Consider the following 24,743-nt stretch of genomic DNA (forward strand, 5'->3'; position numbering starts at 1 on the left):
ATGTCTTCAACTTAGTGGTTCAGCGGTTTCTCAAAACCTACCTCAATTTGGTTGCGCTACTGGTGAAGGTGCACTGCGTGTATGCCCATTTCCGCAAGTCATCGACAGCTTCCGCTGGTCTGTCAATGCTGCAGCAGCTATTACATTTGCCAGCTCACTGACTGTTGTGTGACGTGAGCACGCGCTTGAACTCGACGTTTCTCATGTTGGCCAGGCTTTGTGAGCAGCAGAAGGCAGTAGTGGAATACTACTTTCCAGTCACAAGCGAGGAGTGGGCATGGATGTCTGACCTCTGTGAAGTTTTTAAGAAACTTTGAGGTCATTACACAGGGTGGTAGCCAGACCACCCTCAGTTTGTCTTCTCAGCTCAAATTGGATGATGATGAGGAGGAGGAGCAGGAGACAGTTGCCTCCGATACAGAGGGTAGTACCCATGGAAGTTTAATTCCATCTGTTCAGCGTGAATGGGCAGAAGAGGAGGAAGAAATTGAGAAGATTGAGAGTCATCCTCCTCATGACAATAGCGAAGTCTTGCCTGTTGGGACTCTGACACACATGGCTGACTTTATGTTAGGCTGCCTTTCCCGTGACCTACGCGTTTTACACATTTTGGACAACACCAATTACTGATTGTTAACCCTTCTCGACCCCCGCTACAAAGAGAACTTCTCATCTCTCATTCCTGTGGTGGATAGGACGAGCAAAATGGTGCAATACCATAAGGTCCATGTTGAAAAATTGTTCCAAAAATTTCCAGCTGACAAAGCTGGCGGCAGAGTATGTGGTTCCTTGGGCAACCAAGGAGGGGAGACGAGGAGGAACACACAGAAGTTCCAACAGAGGCAGGGCAACACTCTTCAAAGCCTGGGACAGTTTCATGACACCCCGCCAGCACCCTCGCCCTGATGCGCGGCCTAGTGTCACAAGGAGGGAAAAATTTTGGAAGATGGTGAAGGAGTACGTAACAGACTGCGTCAGCGTCCTCAATGATCCCTCTGTGCCTTACAACTACTGGGTGTCCAAGCTGGACAAGTCGCATGAACTAGCGCTCTACGCCTTGGAGGTGCTGTCCTGCCCTGCCGCCAGCATTTTGTCAGAGCGGGTATTTAGTGCTCCTGGGGACATAATAACTGATAAGCACATCCGCCTGTCAACTGAAAATGCTGACAGGTTGACTCTTATAAAGATGAACAAAGCCTGGATTGCCCCTGACTTCTCTACTCCACCAGAGGAAAGCGGCTGAACATAAAGGCACTTTAAAGGGAACCTGTCACCTCCCCAAACCATCCCAAGCCGCCAGCAGTACCTGCATGTAGCCATCAGTGTGTTTCTGATGATGCCTTTCTTCCTGAAGGCAGATGCAGCAAAAGTACTAAAAACGTTGTTTTATCCCCTGCCCGTCGCTTCTCCACATATGCTTAAAGTCAAGGAGGCAACGGCCTCCTTGCTTTAAGTCACGGTAACCACGCCCCCCTCCCTGCCGCTTCACTGTGCCTGACAGCCGACAGTTTGGCTTGCTTTGCCGAACTCTCTGCATAAACGCTGTCAGTCAAAGCAAAGGGGCAGGAAAGGAGGCGTGGTTACCGTGACTTAAAGCAAGGAGGCCGCTGCCTCCTTGACTTCAAGCATGCGTGGAGAAGCGCGCCGGCCAGGGGATAAAACAATATTTTCAGTACTTTTGCTGCATCTGCCTCCAGGAAGAAAGGCATCATCAGAAACACCCTGCTGGCTACACGCAGGTACTGCTGGCGGCTTGGGATAGTTTTGGGAGGTCACAACACTGTGTCCGCCCCTGGATCCTCCACGTTGCCTTCTAAGAAAGTTTCAATAAAGAAGATACTTAGTACCCCGGTGAGTGCCGCAACTTTGTTACTTTTCCTCTCTACCTTGCGACCCACACTCTGCATCTTGCCTTGCTGAGCACCACACAGTGAAACGGAGTACACCGCATCTACGGCTATTTTATTATTGACGGCATTTTCAGTGGTAAGCAGTGCCGCCGTGTTTTTCTCTATCTCCTTCTGCATATTTATAGTTTTGGGAGGTGACAGGTTCCCTTTAAATGTGTTTTTTTATAATGTACTGAATACACTGTATTCCCATGCACCCCTTCCACCACAAAAAAACATGCCTATTAGTCTGCCCTCGCTCCTAATGTTGTAGAGGGTCAGTTCACCTGCAGGCCCTCGCATATAATATTTTACAGGGTCAGCTCACCAGCAAGCCCTCACCTACAATCTTTTAGAGGGCCAGCTCACCTGTAGGCTCTCGCATGTAATGCTTTAGAGGGTCAGCTCACCTGCAGGCCCTCACCTACAATCATTTTGAGGGTCAGATCACCTGTAGGCCCTCGCATATAATGTTTTAGAGGGTCAGCTCACCAGCAGGCTCTCACATATAATGTTTTTGAGTGTCAGCTCACCAGCAGGCTCTCACATGTAATGTTTTTGAGTGTCAGCTTACCAGCAGGCCCTCAACATTAATGTTTTACAGGGTCAGCTCACCAGCAGGCCCTCGCATATAATGTTTCAGAGGGTCAGCTCACCAGCAGGCCCTCACCTACAATATTTTATAGGGTCAGCTCACCTGCAGGCCCTCACATATAATGTTTTTGAGGGTCAGCTTACCAGCAGGCCCCCAACCATAATGTTTTACAGGGTCAGCTTACCAGCAGGCCCCCAACCATAATGTTTTACAGGGTCAGCTTACCAGCAGTCCCTCACCTGCAATCTTTTAGAGGGTCAGCTCACCTGCAGGCCCTCGCATATAATGTTTTAGAGGGTCAGCTCACCAGCAGGCCCTCAACAATAATGTTTTACAGGGTCAGATCACCAGCAGGCCCTCATCCATAATTTTTTCAATGGTCAGCTCAGCAGCAGGCACTCGTCCATAATGTTTTAGATGGTCAGCTCAGCAGCAGGCCCTTGCTCCTAATGTTTTTGAGTAACCAGCAGGCCATAAATCATATTTTTTCAAGGGTGTATGATGCCCTCCTTTATGTGTAACAAAGGGTGTATTGTAGTCCCGGTTCCTTGTAATTTTTGGAAGACCTTTCACTTAGTGCATAGGCTTTATGAGTGTAGGAGTCCCACTACCTGAACAATTGTACCACAATGTGAATGAGGCCCTCCATTATGTGATATACAGGTTGTATCAGAAATGCCTTGCACTTTATATACAAGTAAATATACAGGAAAGAATGTTTCCTAAAAAAAAATCCTCTAAAATCAGTTTTAGCTTTGGTTTTGTGCGTATCAGTGTCAGTCTGTAAAAGTGGTGTACTACTCGGACAACATCGTTCCCAGCAGCGACCTGGGAGTCCAAGATGCTTTCAGACATCCTCCCCATGCTGTTCCTGAACCATTTTGGTGGTGTTTCCATCAATTTCTGACCTTTTCCTATGAACCAGGCACCCTCCCTTCTTCAGAGCAGGGGGTGCTTGGTTTAATGTTCGGGTTCTCCCATTGACTTCCATTGTGCTTGGGTGCTCGGTAGAGCACCCGAGCATCCCGCGGTATTCGACCCGAGCACCCGAACACCCGAGCACTTTGGTGCTCGATCAACACTACCAGTGATGTCTCCTCTGATGTAGATGTTCTTTTTTCTCATCTTACCCATTCTGACCAGACCACATGATGATTTCTTTCAGTCATCTCTTGTATCTGCAGAGTTTGACAGACATCTTAGTTTCCTACTTTTCCATCATCCTCCCCACCTACTGAACACCCCATGCTGTGACCCCTAGTACTGGCCCACTATGCTCCCCAAAACTATACTGCAGAAAGAGACAGTCCCCCGGAAAATACTAGTACCACACAGTGCCTTCTGACACTAATAGTGTCATAATCCAAGTGTCCCCCAAAAATAATTGTGCTAAGTTGATACTGTGCAAGGGTGCCCCCCAAAGTAATAGTGCTCCAAAAAGTCCCTCATTGTGCCCCAGTAGTAATAATGCTCCCATAGTGTCCATACTAGCAATCATATTCCCCATAGTTCCCCAGCAGTAAAAAAAGCCCACCATAATGCCCCCAAGTGGAAATAATGCTCCTTATTATGTGTGCCAGTAGAAAAATACCCCCTTATAATGTGTTCCAGTTAAGAAATGCCCCCTTATAATGTGTGCCAGTACAAAAAAATCCTCTAATGTGACCCTGGCCGATGTATGGCAATATGCGTTGCATCTAATTCCACCTAGCCACCTGGCTACTAGCTCCCATTATTTTGCATTTGCCAACTCTATATTTTTTTAAAGTTTACTTTTATTTGAATATCTAAGAACACAACGCAAGGGAAAATAATTAAAATCCCAAGGCAATTTGAGCTACACTACTATATGATTATATCTGTATTTTTTGCTTCAGAGAGGTGAAGTGGTGTGCACTCCCACTATTCACCTGATTTTCACGCCTTCATACAAGAATTACATTGGTTTCCTCTCACGCTATTGCACTCCTAAAAACAAACACATATTCACTCAGCAAGTAGCAGAGAGGGGCAGACAGGGGTGGAAATCAGGTGACTAGTACACCACTTCACCTTTCTACAGAAAAACTACCGATGATGATCAATCAGTAGTATAGTGCAAGTTGACTTGGGATTTTAATTATTTTCCCTTGTGTTCTTAAATATTCAAATTAAAGTACATAAAAAAAAAATACAGAGCTGGCAATTTATTAAACTGGTAGCTAGTAGCCAGTACAAAAACAATAACCACTTTAAGTGTCCCAGTAGAACTAATGTCCCCATGGTGTATGCCAGTACACAAAATGCCCCTTTTTAGAAGCCTCAAGGTCCCCATAGTGCACCTCTCAAAGTGACCTAACAGCATGCTGTAAAGGAAAAAACAATAAACTCAAATACCTCCATGCGGCTGTCAGCGATGCAGTGCAGGCCTCTTCCAGCCTGTGCCCTGAGCTGTATGTATCCTGGATCAGGCAGCGCGATGATGACCTGCGCCAGCCTCTGATAGGCTACAGGCACTAGACATCGCTCCCGTCCTCCACCGCAGCATTCAACTGTTTTGCTGTCCTGTGAGAACGGCGATACAGTTGAATATGCAGAGATGAGCGCTTCCACAGTGAAAGCACTCACTTGCCCATGGCCCAGTTGCCCCCCCCCCCCCAGACACTTGTCTTTACCTGGCACCCCCTGAAGCGATCTCCTCATGTTGGCCATAGCAACCAATCAGATTCAGCCTTTCATTTTTCACAGCTCCTTTGGAAAAAGAAAGGTGAAATCTCATCGGTTGCGATGGGCAACTAAGCCAGTTTTACTTTATACCAGTTTGATAAATCTCCCCCATGGTCTTTTTGTAAAAGCAACAGATAGAAGTAGAAATTAAAGTGGTTAGAAACATAGAAGAAGATTGACAGCAGGAAAAGACCACAGGGTCCATCTAGACTCTCCTCATGTTTTTCCTTATATTAGGATAGACGTGTTTATCTCAGGCAGGTTAAAATTCACTCACACTTTCAAATACGTTTTCGGTGTAAAAATATTTCCTGACATTGGTTCTGATCTTCCCCACAAATAATGTTAGATTGAGCTCCCTTGTTCTTGTGTTGAGTTTTCTAAAAAAAAAAAAAACACATTTACCTGCCTCCCAATCAGCCAGGACCCGACGGGACAGTCCTAAATTTTGGCCTCTGTCCTGTGGTCCCAAGACGGCTGCCACATGTTCCCACTTCGACTGTATGTGCGTCTGCAGGACGTACATACAGTTAAATACAATGATGAAGCGGGAAGCCGTCACCTCGTTCCACCATTTCACTGCCGCTAGTGGTTCTGAACAGGCAGGCGGGATACAGTGACGTCATTACGCCTGCTGTGCCGAGCCATAAACAATGCAGACCGGAAACCAGAATAGTCCTGTTCTACTCATTGTGGGAATGTGGGGTAGGGGTATCATTCTTTATGGGAACACCTATAGCACCATCACTATAGTAGCGCTATATGGGAAATTTCTACTGTGAGGAGTCACTTAGGGGCGTCGTATTGCATGGAGAGGCACTAATGGGGCATCTTACTATGTAGGGAGGGACTAAGAGGACATTCTTACAGTGTTGGCATGAAAAGGGGGTATTCTTACCATATGTCATGCACTATTACTGTGTGGGGGCACTGGGTGGAATTGGGTGTGTATATATGGCATTGGACGGAGTTAAAAGTCTGGCTCAGTGAAAAAAAATTGCTGCAGTGCTGCCAGTGCACTATGCGCCGTGATACTGTTCCTCCTTAGCAGTCGCAAAAGTTGGGAGGTATAAACCATTTAATACACTGCCTGTCCAAAAAAAAAGTTGCCACTTGGATTTAACTAAGCAAATAGTTATGAGCCTTCTATTGGATAATTACAGCATGGGCTGGCAATGTTATTTAACCCCAACTGGTGCAATGAGTTGCTTCTCATTTCTTAAACAACCATGTCGAAAGACACATCTCGCGGTCGTGGTCGTGAACGTAAGAGCATTTCCACACGCACAATACGAAGGGAACTCAAGGGATTGGGACTGAACAGCTGTGTAGCCGTAAGAAAACCACTAATCAGTGAGGGAAACCAGAAAAAAAAGGCTTCAATTTGCTAGAGAGCATAAAGATTGGACTCTGGACTAATGGAAGAAGGTGATGTGGTCTGATGAGTCCAGATTTACCCTGTTCCAGAGTGATGGGTGCATCAGGGTAAGAAGAGAAGCAGATGAAGTGATGCACCCATCATGCATAGTGCCTACTGTACAAGCCTGTGGGGGCAGTGCTATGATCTGGGGTTGCTGCAGTTGGTCAGGTCTAGGTTCAGCAACAGTATGTTCTCCAAGAATGAGGTCAGCTGACTACCTGAACATACTGAACGACCAGGTTATCAATGGAATTTTTCTTCCCTGATGGCACGGGCATATTCCAAGATGACAATGCCAGGATTCATCGGGCTCAAATTATGAAAAAGTGGTTCAGGGAGCATGAGACATCATTTTCACACATGGATTGGCCACCACAGAGTCCAGATCTTAACCCCATTGAGAATCTTTGGGATGTGCTGGAGAAGGCTTTGCACAGCAGTCAGACTCTACCATCATCAATGCAAGATCTTGGTGAAAAATGAATGCAACAATGGATGGAAATAAATCTTGTGACATTGCAGAAGCTTATCGAAACAATGCCACAGCGAATGTCGTAATCAAAGCTAAAGGCTTTTTTTTGGTGGCGACTTTTTTTTGGGACAGGCAGTGTACAAGTACTTACATATGAGAACATAACCAGTACCCCAAATCTCTTATATGCTCGGTGTAACAATCCAGGATACAAATACTGATATACAGTATATACCACCAATGTCTGTGAGTGCCAATAAAAGTATGTTGTTTATTCTCACACGTCTCCTAGGCAGTACAAAGTTTATCCTTTGCAGCCAGTCCATAAAGACCACCTATATGGACATGTGAAATGTAAATAAGCAATCTCACCCTCTGCAATAGAGGTCACACATGTGGACCAAATCTGTTCACAGCATATATGACTGTAAAAACCTTATATCTTAGAGTCAATTTTTGTTAAACTTCATAGCAAAGAACTTCACAACGGGAACCTCAGATATCAGGTGCCGTATATAGCAATAACATGCCGGGGGTGTACAGATTGCATCTGCTCCTGAATCTTGAAACTTTAGGCCTCTTTCACACGTCTGTGATGACATCTGTGACAAGACGTCAGTGGCTCATCCATGAAGATGTCCGTGAAGAATCCATGTTTTATCAGTGTGTCTGTTTTTTGTCCTCTATGTCTCATGCGTATTCCATGGACACTGCTAGGCTGAAGATTAATTTCTAGAGCATCAACTAATAACAATCAGTAAAAACCATGAACCAGAAATGATATCTGTGTTGTGGCAATGGTTTTCACAGACCCATAGACTGTAATGTGCATGAGGAATCCTTAATCACGGACAAAAATAGGGCAGGCTTTCGTGGTGTCACTTTGGACCCATGCAGCGTCAGACTGAAGTCTGTTGGACCCACCAGAGGAAATGATTGTGAGGGCCCACCCTCTGTGTATGTAGGACCTTAAGGGCCCTGTTTTATTAAGGGTCCATTATTGTCAGAGCTTGGGCCCACCAGAGGATCCTCTGGTACTCTGGTGGGCCAGTCCAACCCGGGATCCATGGCGTGTGGAAAACCACTGATGTGTGAATATTCACATTACAGTCACTGGGTATGTGTGCTGTCCGTGGAGACGTGTTACAGAGCTTAAAAGTTCCCTCTGTCCCCAGTACAATAAGTGAGATGTGATAGCTGGAGCCCCATCACTGATGTTGGTGGAGCTCAGGAGATATAAATGATCTACAATAACAGATTGTAACAATTATAAATGAAAACCTATAAACTGACTTTTTTTTACATTAACCCCTGATTAGTTTCACTGATAAGCACGAAGTGGAGAGAAGCGATTCCTCAGTGTCAATTGTTATATTGATTCGTATTGTCTGCAATGAGACAAACATTATAATGAAGCCATCAATCATTCAGTCATTGTGTTATTAAGCAGGAAGCCGCTCCGACTGGTGATATTCTATGTGGTGCACACAGAAGCTTGTATTTCTGCTCGATACATGTGGTGGAGCTGTGCTACCACTGAATGACTCTCATCATTTCACCTAAAGTCTTCTACAGGCTTTGTGTGGTATGGAACTGATAGATATATTTGCAGGTGATGAAACGCATATGTGGGCTTGTTGTCATACAGCTTCTATATTTCACTGCCGTCCCTTTCATCTGACTGTAAATGACAGGATAGCCCCAGCAGAGTTCACATCTGTGTCTTGGCTTTGTGCTACCCCTACATGAGTTCCCAGGAATGCCACATTAAATGAATCCCCCCTCCCATCCCAGGAGGCTGCAGTCCAGCTGTGCTGTCTTTTGGAGACGCCCTTAACTCCACCTCATGTCCTCAGTGATCTAAAAGCTAGATAAAGAGGCTGCTGAGGGGCTTCCCTAGCTCCAGATCCACAGAGAAGCCACCTGGGGGTGGGAGGAAGCCCTAGGCAGCCTGCCCCAAGAGACAGCATCCTTACTAAGGTATGAGAGGCATTCTGCCCTGAAGTCTGCCCTACTGGATAGGATTTATAGAACTGAAAAGTTTTTATTATCATCTACTTAAGCCAAAGAACATGTGCAACTATGGAATATGGGGTATTTCCATTGGTAATCACAGTGCCCCCTTTAGTCTATTGTATGGAGAAGCACAGGATGTGATTGGCTACAGTAGCAATTTTGTATCATAAGTTGTAACATTTAACCTAAATATTGACTCATATATTTCCTATACAGCAATCCTAGACTCCCTATGGTATTTAACCCTTTACAATGCCATCACGTCTAATGCAGACTTTTCCATGACTGTCTCTTGGTTGTGTTTTTCTCATTTATATCGACAAAAGTGTTACCAATATTTTGCTTACGTGGCTTATAGGACTACAAATGCTACTCACTTTGCAAGGCAGAGTGCCTTGTCTCCTTCCTCGGCATTGTCTAGCGTGCAGAAGTAGCAGAGCTGAATTTGCAACTCATCAGTGGATTTGTATAGAGCTGTGAGGCAAGCTACTACATCACCTAAAACAGTTAAATGACAAATTCAGCACTGCCACATCTTTACATGCTGGATTAATCATCTTTTGTTTGCCACGTACCTTTTTTTTTTTTCATTCTCCCGCCTCCTTTAAAAGGGAGGTATTTGGCATGCTGGGATTTAAGAGGTGTGTATCATGAGATGTACTGTTAAAATACTCTGGGATTGCAAACCCACTGCCTCTTCAATGGTATCAGCCCAGCGCTGATCATACACAGACGTAATGATATTTCATAGGTCGCAACCAGTCCCTACCACTGATGTGATAGATATGAACATTTGGCCAAAACGTGCAGAGAGTGAGCATATGTATTAGGAAGATGTATTGTACATCTTGCACAGTTTTTAGCGATTGTTTTTTGTGATCACAAAACTATTGTCACCTAGGAAAATGTGTTACGTATCTGCCAGAGATGAGCACATTTCTGTAAATCTGATCTGGATTCGATTTGACCGAATCGATTGTCCAATTCGATAGTGCTTTAATTGTCCTGAAAAGCCAAGGATGACATTCTAGTTCTCTCTCTCTTTCTCTTTCTGTAAAAATTCTCCTGAATAAAATCCCCTATCATTTTGATCCTATAGAATCTGAATTTTTCCAAAAATCTGGCTGAATTCCGATTCGCTCAATTCTACTCAAGATAAACATACAGGTGAAACTCGAAAAATATGAATATCGTGCAAAGTTCATTTATTTCAGTAATGCAACTTAAAAGGTGAAACTAACATATGAGAGACTCATTACATGCAAAGCGAGATATTTCAAGCCTTTATTTGGTATAATTTGGATGATTATGGCTTACAGCTTATGAAACCCCCAAAGTCACAATTTTGAGGTGCCCTTTTGCTCAGGGGGTATGGATTAATTAGCTGACTAGAATGTGACACGTTGAGCCTAGAATATTAAACCTTTTCACCAAATTTTAATTTTAAGCTGCATTAATGCCATTTCTTTTAAGTTGCATCACTGAAATAAATGGACTTTTGCACGATATTCAAATTTTTCGAGTTTCACCTGTAGAAAACCTACAAACACGTTACAGTGGGCACAAAAGCAAATCAACTTGACTTTTTCGATAAACCTTTAGCATTTCAATCCTAGAAGAAAACTTTGAAAAAGAAACCCCAAATGGCACATGTATCACACCCTTCACCTCGCAAGCATTTTAAATCAAAATCTCAAACTCCATCTCAAAATAACATATTTCTGGCTGCTGCCATATCAAAAGCAGAGTACCACAAGCTGGCTTTACACAATATCAAGAATCTGTAGATTATTTTGTCACCAGCAGCAGCCTGTCAGACTGGAACGGAAACACTGTCAGAAAGTTATCAAGAATTCTGTACAGCCGTGGACTTTTTAAATATGGTCCCTCTAGTTTTGAAGCTGTCAGGAGTGGTCAGGTCCAGTCTTTTGTATCAGAAACTACAAAGGCTTCTGCATGAAACTGCTGCAGATTCCTCGTTTTTGTAGTTTGCTGGCATAAGAGCTTCTGTTGTATGTAAGTATTTCCTGAAGTCTATCTGATGGAAGGTTCAGCTATATCCCATTGTATAGGCATACAGTGCCATATGCCTTTAATTAGGGATCGACCGATATAGATTTTTTAGGGCCGATACTGATAATCTGTGAACTTTCAGGCCGATGGCCGATAATTTAGACCGATACTCTGTGAAATTTAAAAAAATAATAATTCCTACACAAATCTTCAGAAAATATATGTTTATTGTTAACGTGTAATTTTTCATTTATAATTAATTTATTTTATTTTTTACTAACTTTTAGCCCCCTGAGCGACTAGAAACCTTGTCCTATTCACCCTGATAGATCTCTATCAGGGTGAATAGGACTTCACACTGTCCCTGCTGCTCTGTGCACACAGCATCAGGGATGTTACCATGGCAGCCAGGGCTTTAACAGCGTCCTGGCTGCCATGGTAACAGATCGGAGCCCCAGCATTTCACTGCCAGTGAGGAGGAGGGGACCCTGTGACCACTGCCACCAATGATTAATACTGGGGGGCTTGGGTGGGGGGGCGCACTGCGCAACCAATGATTAATACTGGGGGGCTTGGGTGGGTGGGCGCACTGTGCCACCAATGATTAATACTGGGGGGCTCGAGTGGGTGGGCACACTGTGCCGCCAATGTTTAATACTGGGGTTTGGGGATGGGGCACACTGCGCCACCAATGATTAATACTGGGGTTTGGGGGGGAGGCGCACTGCGCCACCAATGATTAATACTGGGATTTGGGGGGGCGCACTGCACCACCAATGAAGATAACTATTTTTAGATCATATACAGGAGGCAGGAGCTGGCTGCAGAATCACATAGCCGGCTCCCGACCTCTATGACAAGTAGCTGCGATCTGCGGTAGTTAACACCTCAGGTGCGGCACCTGAGGGGTTAACTACCACAGATCGCAGCTACTTGTCATGGAGGTCGGGAGACGGCTATGCGATTCTGCAGCCAGCTCCCGCCTCCTGTTGAATTTGAATGAATGAGAGTTATCTTTATTGGTGGTGCAGTGGCCATAGCCCCTCCCCTCCTCCCTCCTCTCATTGGTGGCAGCGGCAGCAGCAGCACAAGGAGGAGGGAGACACTTCTTTCTTTTCCCCTGTGCTGTTGAGGGAACACAGAGAGCGCTGAGAGCAGCGCGATCCTTGTTCCCAATACGTTATCGGTATATCGGCAAAATAGATACCGATAACGTTAAAAATCCTGAATATCTGCCAATAATATCGGTAAAACCGATAATCGGTCAATCCCTACCTTTAATATAATAGAAAAAGAAATGTGGAGTGCTTTATGTGTAGGAAAGTAATATACTGGTGGTGTTGGTGTTGTGTACCAAACCTTTGTAAGCAGGAATACGTTGGTTCCACCTTGACTGCTGCTTTGGATCTGGACCGGCACAGTAGCAGCTTGTAGTCATCAGGGATGGAATAAGCACAGTGCAAATATGGTACCACCATTGGGAATGGCATTAGTACCGTCCAAATGATATCTTCTGATTTCACCTTATTGAAGTGTACAAAAACACTTTTTGAGGGTGAACTGCCTTCTTCGACAGGTCACAACATAAACTTTTGAAGAAGATAGTTCAACTCCAATGACATACTGATAGGGACCTTAGATTGTGAGCATCACTGGGGACAGTTGGATGCTAATGTCTGTAAAGCACTGCGGAATATAGTAGCGCTATATAAGTGCATAAAATAAATAGATAAACTTTGAAAACCATTGTACACGTCAATAAACTAAAATCAGAAGATATTATTTGGAATGTGCTTCTTCCACCCATGATCATACTTATTTTTACAGATTCTGTCTAAATATGTTATTGGTTGACGATTCCATGCAGTATTAAAAAGGTAAGCCACTGGACAAAGGGCACCCTATAATTACGATTGGTTTAGGTGCTGGGAGTTTTTCCAGCTCATACATTGGGTGTAGATTTCCAATGTTATGTAAGCCCACCTGTAACGGATCTCCTGGCACCCCGAATGGGTAACTCCGTTGATGGATGCTCCTAGTGCTTCCCGAGGGCTCCAAGCACTCCGCTCGACACCGTAACCACCACAAGAAGAAGGAACAGGACTTACAAGAGCTAGGGGTTATAGCCAGGGGAGTATACAGTGTATAGCAATCCCCACACACATGAGATGAGGCTCTATGTTTTGAAGGCCAAAACAGGAACTCTTTATTGACCACACAAGCATTGCCTTTTATACACATTTTCCAACAAGGGTACCACCCCCGTGGACCTGGTTGGGAACTGAGGACATTACATAGCAGACAGTCATTTACAGTTTTACAGTTTAAACACAAATGGCATTGTCTGTGACGCAATTAACAACACAATGGACTCTGCCTGTGATATAGTTAACAAACTCAATGAACTTAATTACTCACAGACATAAAATACACATTTTCCCCAACCACAGAAAACACCCCAAAACACCACATATCCCCATAAAAGTTACATCCCCTGATAGCCTTGATCTGGGTAAACAACCTATCCAAAATCAGCCAGATTGGTTCAGGGGTTCAGTAATTTCCTGGAAGTCTTATTTTTGCCCCACCGTGCACATGGTCACATGCCCCAAATAGTTCCAGTAAAACGTCCAAGGGGCAGAAACTGAGCTTTTGAAATCCAATATGCCCAAATAGTGTCCCAGGGGCCATAGTCACAGGGCAAGAGGCGGGCAAGCAGGCCTCTCCATCTCCCAGTGACAAAGGTGCTTTCATCACACATCTTCCTTCCCGGGGGGAGACTAACCAGGTACCTGACCTCCTGTCGGTCAGTACCTGAGTTAGTTGAGAAGCCCACCCACAACCAAGTACTGCACCTGTAGTTCTTGGGTGTTACAGATTTTTTCGGTCTGTCCTAGGCTGCAGAGGATACATCTGCTGCTCCTGATCTTCCTTGTGTTCCCAGGCATGGAGCTGTAGGTACGTGGTGGGCAGAAGCCAAATGTGCTCTGCTCTTGTGCCAGCACTTCTCCTAGGACAACCTGTAAGCAGTCAGGCTCTGGATCAAAAGAAAGGGTAGGGCAGAGGCTATGCATCTGTGACGCAATTAACAACACAATGGACTCTGCCTGTGATATATTTAACAAACACAATAGACTTAATTACTCACAGGCATAAAATACACATTTTTCCCAACCACAGAAAACACCCCAAAACACCACATATCCCCATAAAAGTTACATAACCTGATAGCCTTGATCTAGGTAAACAACCCATCCAAAAATCAGCCAGATTGGTTCAGGGGTTCCATAATTTCCTGGAAGTCTTATTTTTGCCTCACCATGCACATGGTCACATGCCCCAAATAGTTTCAGTAAAACGTCCAAGGGGCAGAAATAGAGCTTTTGAAATCCAATATGCCTAAATAGTGTCCTAGGGGCTATAGTCACAGGCCTCTCCAACTCGCAGTGACGAAGGTGCTTTCGTCACATCACCCTTGAACACATATTCCCCCCCCCCCCCCCCAGAAATAATGCCTCTAAGGAAGAATATCCACGTTAATACAACATTAGATTGGACAGGGATCAGCAACCTCCAGCAGTTCATAAAACTACAACTCCCAAAATGCTTCATTCACTTCTGTGGGAGTTAGAAGAACACCTGACCATGTTTGCATGCTGGGAGTTGTAGTTTCACAGCAGCTGGAGTGCTGAAGGTTGCTGATCCCTGAGATAGGATATACCAAACATGCAACTGGACGCCTTCATAAGAAATAGGAGGTATATGAGGGTGCAGTAGGGCCCAGCAGTCTTGGGTGGTGTATTATGGGTCTGCACATCTCAGAGCTTATAAGTTGTAAAATGGTTGGGTGGATGAGGACTTAGAGGACACAAATGGAATGGTATGTACTGTAACAGAATATCCTTTGTATTTAATTCTTACAGTCTTCCAAAGCCACATCTGGAAATCCTGTTTTCTTTTTCTCGATTTCATGTAGAACATATTAGTGTTTATTAATATACGTTTTAAACTGTATGCTTGCTGCAGAGAAATATTTTAGATTCAAAAGCAGAATTTCATGTAGGAACACTGAGGCAAATTCACTAATGCTGTATAATATTTGGACAGTGTAAACTAAAGATGTGACAAATCTATCACAGCGGCTGATGCTGGGGGGTAAACCTGGAGCACCATTAGACTTTCTCGTTTAACGTTATACTACCTATTGATTGGCTTACTTTGCAACATAATTTTTAGAATAGAATTTTGGCAAACATTTTTGCATGTTAAAGCGACCCGCAGGTTCAAAACAAAATTCTCATTAGCTGGGGAACAAGCAGAAAACTTACATGGTGTCCTCCATCTCATCTTTTTAGTTGACGATCTGCTAATTCTTGGGCTTCTCATCCACCATAGAAGATGTATCACTTCTGATACATACTGAGGGACTGGCATTCCCATACACTAGTATCGATCCCTTTGCGAGGCAGATGCTTCCTAATAAATTAGTTGCATCTCTGGCACTCCATGCACCAGAAACTGAAGTCTACGTCAGCTAGGGGCTGGCAAAGTCTTCAGCTATAACTTATGCCAGTTTCTAGTCTGGAAGCCTGCGTGAAGCCCCTCCTGCTAAACCCCACCCTTTACTCAAAAATTTGCAAATTATTGCACAAATTTGTGACCTTTTTATGCCACTATTTTGGCATAAAGACATTGATAAATGCCCCCCACTGCCCCATACACTTCTTGCTTGTCCAGACCTGCTCTTGGATTGGACAGCATTGTTCACATGAGCAGTGCTGGCAAATCCAAGGGCACCAGGAAATGTATTTGGCTATCATATGCACAGTAGGCATCAGGCAGTCTGAGAAGCGGTGCAACCATCTTGGATGGCAGCTTGGGATTTGCTGGATCTGCAGCTGAAAAGATGAAATAGTTAATGTGGGTCAATGTTATTATGACATAAGTGATAGTAAATATAAAATATAAAAAAAATGGAAGGTTAAACATTTATGACCCTGTGCAATTACCTAAACTACTCACATAAAGAGTGATTAAAGGAGAGGAGGTTCAAGGCAAAGCAGGACTGTCGTAAAATAGTTTACACATTACTATTAGTGCAATATTTTCTTTATAGTTAAAAGAAATGCATCCATAAATGCCATTAAAATTCCTAATATTCCAGAAAACACCTTTAAGATAAAGCTATGGTTTAGAGCCATATATTAAGGAATTAAATAAGCAACATATCATATAATTATCAGAGTCAATAAGTGGCAGCGATAAGGTAATAAACTGCAGGGCTTGAAGGATTTCCAAAAACATACTGATATTTAAAGAGCCTCTGTCCGCATGATCAACCCTATTAAATCAGGCATACTGCCTGGTAGAGTTGTTCTTGCTGATTAAAACAACACCTAACTTTTGTCTATATGTTAAATAGTTGAAGATATATCTGCATTTTATTTATATGCAAATGAGCACACTGGAGCACCAGGGATAAGGGCTGAATCCTTGGAGCACTGCATTCGTAACACTCCTGTGCACTCCTCTTGATTGACAGGGCTAGACATCAGCATTCTAAGGGTAGAGCTGTGTCCAAGCATAAATATATCAAATACAATACCTAATATAGCCTTACCATGTTGAGAATAGAGGTTTTCTATGCTTAGAAAGCAAATGCATATTTTTGGTTTATTGACAGGCACAATATATGATTATAAAGAAACCAGTAATACCTATTAGCTTTCCAAGTATAGAAAACCACTCTTCTCAATGTGATAAGCCTGGAGGTAAGTGATTAGCCTTGCATGTAGATGTTCCAGGTTTATTTAACCTATAATATAAAGCTATAGACTTACTATATTGAAAATAGAGGTTTTCTATACTTAGAAAGATAATACATATTACTGGTGTCTTTATAATCATGTATTTTGCCTGTGTATTAGCTTTCTAAGCATATAAAACCTCTATTCTCAATCTACTAAGGCTATATTATTATGAGTTAAATAAAAATAACTGAAAAAACAAATGTAGTGGGTTCTCCTGGGATTTGGCAAAGTTTTTGTCTGTGTATGAGGAATTTTAAAGGGGTTGTCCACTCTTTTACTATTGATGTTCTATCCTCAAGATGGCCTATCAACAGCTGATCAGCGGGGGTCTAACACCCCCCACTGATCTTTTTTTCTAGGGTAACTTCTATGCCAGTAATCAGCGGGGGGTTCGGGGTGTTGGATCCTGCCGATCAGATATTGATGGCCTATCCTGAGGCCATCAATAGTAAAGGTGTGGAAGTCCCTTTAAGGAAATACAGCACTAAATACAATTAAAACCACATATCATAAATAGGCCACAATCATTTCCTCTACAGTAACCAGATTAATTATCTGAAGCAACATTTTCCTTCTATACATAAGCAGCTATTGCTTGGCACTACATTCCTGTCATGGAGAAACCTACATAGTTTATGTACAGCCAAATAAGATTAATTATTTGCAGGAGTGTGATCTCCTTATGGGCTTTGGGGTATACTGCAGGGTGATTTTTCATTGTAATTAGGAAAGAAGTCTTTGATCTAATTATAGCTGTTTTAAAATGACAAAGGTGACACTTACCAGGAAGGTGTGATGAATGCAAATGTATTTTACATATCTATCTATCTATCTATCTATCTATCTATCTATCTATCAACCATCAATCTATCCATCTATCTGTCTGTCTCATCGATCTACAGTATCTATCCATCATCTATCTATCCATTATCTACATATATCTATGAAAAACGGACGCGGACACGCGGATGACAATCTTGTGTGCCTCCGTGTTTTTTCACAGACCTATTGACTCGAATGGGTCATTGAACCGTTTTCCGTGAAAAAAATAGGACAGGTTATATTTTCTTGACGGACTGGAACCACGGATCACGGACGCGGATGACAAACGGTGCATTAGCCGAGTTTTCAACGGACCCATTGAAAGTCAATGGGTCCACAGAAAATCATGAAAAAAGGAACAACAGACAGGGAATGAAACAACGGTCGTGTGCATGAGGCCTTAATTGGGGGATAACTCTTAGCATATTTTTTGTTGAATTATTTTCTAACTGCATTGACCTCTAAGTAGGGGCCCAAATATGTTTACAGCAAGGATAATGAATGGCATGTACGGATCTGAGTAATTGAGTGAAATAACTACAAATATTTAGCAATGCATGTATCACTAGAGACTGAGCAAGATAGCCAGTGCTGAACGGAGGATAAGTGCTTATTTTGTTAGATCTAGTTCACATAATACAGTCTTTGAAAATTCTAAAAGAAAAACGAGGAACATGTACAGTATGTTGTATGCGTTGATCTGTTGCTTCACAGGATAATTAATTGTAAACACCCAGGGGTGTATATAAAATCATTGGACCTCCCAAGCAAGAATCTGAATTGTCCCCTATGCCCCCATTCCTAGCCCCTCCCAATACCTGTCCTTGGCCCCTAACTTGCCCCATGAATGTGCCTGCTACTGCATATTATATAGTGTTCCATACCCACCCCATGAACTGCGCCTGCTGCTGTGTATTTTTTTTAGTGTACCATATCTCCATGAGTTGTTGCTTCCTATATATTGTTGTTTTGCTTTTGCTATTGTTGCTTTTAATATAGTGTACCCTACCCCCATGAACTGAGCCTGCTGCTGTGTATTATATAGTGTGCCATACACCCATGAACTGTGTCTGCTGCTTATTATATATTGCACCACACCCCATGAACTGTGCCTGCTACTTATTATGTAGTATACCATACCTCCATGAACTGTGCCTGCTGCTGCGTATTATATATTGTGTCATACCCCCATTAAGTGTGTCTGCTGATTATATAGTGTACCATACTCCCCATGAACTGTGCCTACTGCTTATTTTAAAGTGTGCCTTACCACATGGTTGCCTCTTTTGAGAGAGTTCCTACTTGTAATTTGGACAAGCACTACATGGCGATCGCTGCAACACAGCGCCCACAAGAGGCATGACCCAGCAAAGCGGAGAGAGAAGGTCTGGCTTTGGTGGATCTGTCCGTGTATTAGTTGTGCTGGTATTCATTTGAATGGCTGCTATTTTTATTTTAGTGCTTACATATTCCACAGCCCTGTACAGAGATTATCGTCACCCACATCCAGTCCCTGTCCTCATAGGTGCTTACAATCTAAATTCTGAATAAACCTATCTGTATGTTTATGGGAGGAAACTAGAGTGCCTTTAGGAAACCCACACAAACACAGAGAGAACATACAAACTCCTAATATTGCTTGTTTGCAAGTGGCATAGAACATAGGAAGGCTGAAAAAAGTGACTGTGCTAACAGTGCTGGAGGCCAGCCACAGGACGTCCAGATCTACTATCCTAAGGCCAAAACCAGGAGTGGGTCTAAAACACAGAAGACACACAAATCTTTCTATTATACATTTTCTTTGTTAAAAATATTGATATAAAATACTGACCCACTACTGACCGTATGACAGTGGCCTTAAAGGAGTTGTCCAGACAGACAGATAAAGTTATTTCAATGTTTTGAAAATTTATTAAGTATACTATTATATTCTCATTAGGATAGCTGCCCCGATATTCTGATATAAGTCCCCGGTCCTCTCCACTTTGGGGTTCATTCCAACACATAAAAGGAGCGACCTTCTATCTGTGTCGGCATGCGACTATTGACTTGCTTGAAGGGGACTGGCTGCCTGCCCCAATTTAATAGCTCAGCCAGTCTCCATCTACATTCCCACTGATGCAGAGATGGAGAAGGGGGCTGGCTTAGCGTTTGAACTGAGACAGAAAAACCCCTCCCCCTGGTCACGTGCCAACATGGGGAGGGGTAGTGGATTCTTGTCTGTGTCAGAAAGAATCTGGAAGTGTAGAGGAACAGCGTTTTTTTTTTTTTTTACATCAGGGCAATTATCGTAAAATAAAAGTATACTAGCAAGTTTAATTTTCATTTTAGACACACTGAGACAACTTTTTTTTTATCTGTGTGGACAACCCCTTTGAAGGGTTGTCCGGTTTCAGAGCTGAACACGGACATACCCCTATCTTCACCCCTCCGGCTACCCTTATATACTACTCTCCTTTGCAAAGGCATTTTTAGGAGATCTGATGATGTACCGGGCTCTTCATAGGGACTGCTAGGCGGAGGCTTCTGCCCAGCAGTGAGCCCGGTGACGTCACCAGCACTAATAGGCTGGCTTTAGAGCTGCCCTAGACTGTAAAATGGCTAGAGCAGTGCTAAAGCCCGCCCATCAGAGCCGGTGATGTCACCAGGAACAGTGCTGGGCGGAAGCCTCCACCTAGCAGTGTAATAATAAAAACAAGAAGACCCTTGCCCTACGCAATACAGCGCGGGGCAAGGGAGAGCATCGGAGCATGAAATGCTCCGATGCTCATGTCAGGGGGGACGAAGGAGCAAAGATGGGGATATGTCTTTAAGTTCATAAGGGGAGTCATCTGGATAATAAATATATAAACAGTTAAAAGAAATGCAGGCTGTATTTCTGTAGTGTAGTGGAGATCTTGAACAGATAATTATCAGACCAGATCCTTGAAATCCAATGCACTCTTCATTATTGGACATTTTTTTTGTAGAGGATGCAATGTGGCTGAGCCATTTGGCTTTAACATAACTTTTACTTTACTTTCCACGTGTGTTAATTCATCTATAGTGTTGATAGAGACAAGCTGTTCCTCGTGACAAATATAGATGTGAGAAAAGGAAAGATCAGGAGGTACCAGATACTTTGGCGCTATGTATGGGTATTACATTTATTTGGGGCATAGGAAGGCAGGATAAATGATAGTACTACTGAACCAACAACTCCAGACTGGACCGGATTGCTGAAACACTGAGAAGATTTGTCTTTTGGCAAATTGTATTCTGGCAGCAATAGAGAAATGTGTGATTAAATGCAATCCTATCTCGCCACTAGCATTGCAGATCTTTGTCTGACACGTCTTTCATTATCACACAAGTTGTTTCAACTCTCTAACATGTTTTTTGTGGTATCAGCAGAATTATTTCCCTTAACTTGCACTTCTTAAGGAGTGCTGTCATATTCCAAGAAAACTGTGGGCTTCTTTTCCTATGTGGTTTCGGCCATCTCTTATATCGTATTTAATGTGCAGGATATTTAGAGTGGTGGTAGGTTCCTGTATTTTGATCACAGGAAGTTCATTGATAAAATCTTTAGGCTACAGCTTCATGTGATGTGAATCCAAATTTTTTCAATATATATATTCAATATACTGAGGACTACGTTGTCTCATACTGATAGAAAGGAGGTAATTACATTCTAGTAGACAAGACATCTGCACTATGCCTGGTGTCCTGAACAGGAAGGACGGTAGATGGCTTTATCCTGTATATTATGTCACTCTGTAGGGGGATCACTGTATTGACAGAATTGGAAAACATCATTTTCACAGATAGATCTGTCCTATCTATTATCTATCTCATATCTATCTATCTAAAAGAGAAAACGAGGTATCACTCCAAATGGTGAACCACTTTATTCAACCAACTCGCAACATTTCAGCCAAACACAATGAGGCCTTTCTCAATAGCCTACAGCCTGGAGGGATTGCACCCACATACATTTTTTGACTAGTGTAAAATATAAGAAAAAGAACTGGATCGCACATCCTCAATACTATGCTTTTGTCTAAGTGCTTCTCAGCACAATAAACTGAGAAGCAATGTCTATTATGCTGAGAAGCAGTTAGGTAAAAGCATAGTATTGAGGATGTGCGATCCGGTTCTTTTTCTTATATTTTATACGTTCAGTACAATCTATATTCTTCTCCCCACTGGTAGCAGCACTCCTCCCCATTCGGCCCAGGTGTTTTTAATTAGCAGGAGACTGCATAAGGGTATATATTCCTACCTCTCAGTTGGATTTCCTGAGAGGATGTGATGGGGTGAGTTCCATACCTGTTCACATGGTGAGAGTATGTGATGGGGTTGGTTCCACACCTGTTCACATGGTGCAGTACTGCACGGCGGCCTTATTTTGCTTTGGTGCTGTCCTGATGGGTTGGTGGGGCCCAGTGCCAAGGTGGCTTTGCCAGACAGCGGGGGCGCTGCTTGACTTCTGGGTCCTGCTGCCTGCTGGGGCGATGCTGCTGTGTTGGTGGTCACCGTGCAGTGCTGCGGCAAATTTAGTTTAGGGTCCCATTCAGGGAGGCAACCTTGTCGCGGTGAGTGGGCCTATGCTTTTTGATCAAATTGTATACTAATGCCTCATGCACAATATACAGAACAGGGGTAGGTATACGTTATATTGCGCTGATGCTAATTATGCTGAGAAGCAGTTAGGTAAAAGCATAGTATTAAGGGTGTGCGATCCAGTTCTTTTTCTTATATTTTGTACTTTTTTGACTAGTGCTGCTGTCTTTTGTCTACATATCTATCTATCTTACATTGCCCTCTCTTGGTAAACTGTGTGGCATATGGCCAACTCTACAGCAAGGAACCTGATGATATCTATGATATGTGGGTTCTCCCCTCTCCCAGTCACTGACTGACAGCTTTCTTCCTGTGCACAATAATAGGGAGAAACCTGTCAATCAGAGGCTGGAGGAGAGTCAACATATTATGAATAGCATTAGCCTCCTGGCTTCAGAGCTGGTTACGGGCTGCACAGCTTAAATTCTCTAAGGACTATACAAACAAGCATGATAGACCACTGAAATCAATAAAGTGCCTGACATGACCATTTTAAAGATTATTTCCACCAATGTTAAAAAAGATATGGGAGACATTTATAATGACTGGCAATTCATCACCAATCTTGAATCCCCCTGCACAGCTGGAGACTGCACCAATACAGAGAAGCAGGAATCTCATAGCTTTGATGCATCTTCCTGCTGGCCAAGCGACATACTAAAATCTATGGTAGTCTTCTTCTGTCTTAATTCAAGCTAGAAAACTGGCTTGAATGTAGATAAATGTGCCAGGCCTGCTGGTCCCACCCATCCTTTTTTTTCACAAATATGCTAAATGTGCTAAAATTCAGGGTCTGATGTACCAGTTTTTCTAGAATGTTCCTTTAAATATGACTTAATTTACTTCAGCTGTTAAGGCTAGGTTCACATTTGCAGCTTAAGTTGTGGCCTGAGCCTCCATTGCAGATTCTGGCAAAAAAAAAAAAAAAAAACAACAAAGGATGAAATACTAATTCGCATGCAGCGGTATTCTGTCTGGTAGAACGCCGGTATTCATACAGGAAACCTGCCAGACCCCATTAAAGTGAACAGGATCTGTCTGGTGCCTGTAGCGTCCAGCATATGCCGCATCCGCCAATTCCAGCATACTGTCCTTAGCCAGAACAGAATAATGGAATTTGGCCAAAGATTTGAACTTAGTAGCACTGAGGGGGCTGTGACAACCCTCTGTATAGGGCTAGAGCTGTTGAACGTGAACCACCAAATGGATCAGTGAAATATGAAAGCAATGAGAAACGTAAGGAGTTGCCCATTTGTTTAAGACCAAGAAAGTTCTTATTTCTTCCTCTTCATCCTAAGAAAACATCACGCTTCCAAGAGCATTGTTCTGGATTTAGTGTGAAGCATATCCAAGTAGCCAAGATCTACCCCAGCAATAGAGTGATAAACGTCCAACCACCATCCTCTGAGGGCCGAGGTCATAAAACATCCATCTATCCTTGGGCGGCCTTATGTCTGGTTTTAACCAGGCTATTTTATGGACATAGGAGAAGGTCAGAGGAAGCAGGGGAGACATTTCAATGCTTGAGCGAGATTAAACAAAATAACAGCTGGAGGCCCCGCAAAGAAGCGTCTTGGACAGAGAGATGAAGCTGCTTTTTATTCAAACCTTACTTCCAAGCAGAAAGATGTATTGGGGTTGCAAGGAGGTGAAACCACCCACCATCTGTGCAATTTTTTTCTTCCCAAAGTTTGGTTGCTATTTTGACGCCAGGCTTAATAGCATTTAAATTCTGTTCAGTGACCCATAATGGAAAGCACAAAGCAGGAGAAGCATTCACATTACACACATAAAGCCTTCTTTCACTAATAATTCTGAGCAGGTATTGAACCAGAGGGTGAGACACAAGCCCATTAATTGAAGGCATAGTGGAATTTATGGCCCTTACAAAAACTACAGTAATGGGTTGTTACAACAATAGATGGCAGGAACCCATGGCCTTTAATGGCTGCCTGGTCTTAAGAGGGGGAAGAAAGCAAACTGCAATCCTGCGCTCAGAAAGGATTTATAAATCACCTGCAACAGCATCACTATTTTTAATGAGCCCCACTGATATAAAAGAATTTGCATAGGTCTTGAATATATGATTAGGAGCTATGTGAGCAGCATGTAAAAGGAATAGGATGCAAAGCACAAGGTGACTGTTGTTTGATGATGACTTCCCAGCGTGAATAAGATTTTATTTAACCAGCCTATTCAGAAGAGACGCACGGATTGTACCGCACACTCGCAAATCTCCACTCCTGCTGTTAGAGACATAGAGATAGGTTGTCAGTAGGCCCCAAGGAATTCTCCAAGATTGCATATATTAAATGTTTTATTTGTGTTGTAACATTTACGACTTCTTAGCAGAAAACTTTATAACTAAGACTAACTCTTCCTTACAGTAGGGCTT

At 43.1% G+C, this 24,743-nt stretch overlaps 1 protein-coding gene across 1 annotated transcript in view; it reads left to right on the plus strand.

The window, feature by feature from the left end:
* Positions 1-8,928: 8,928 nt before the first annotated feature.
* SERPINF1 (serpin family F member 1) overlaps positions 8,929-24,743 on the plus strand; it is a 61,004-nt gene continuing 45,189 nt past the window's right edge. Inside the window, exon 1 of the mRNA XM_044283881.1 lies at positions 8,929-9,062. The gene's annotated coding sequence lies outside the window, so the exon portion shown is untranslated. The remainder of the gene's footprint in view (positions 9,063-24,743) is intronic.

The sequence above is a fragment of the Bufo gargarizans genome, chromosome 3 (genome assembly GCF_014858855.1).
Source record: "Bufo gargarizans isolate SCDJY-AF-19 chromosome 3, ASM1485885v1, whole genome shotgun sequence".
Taxonomy (NCBI): Eukaryota; Metazoa; Chordata; class Amphibia; order Anura; family Bufonidae; genus Bufo; species Bufo gargarizans.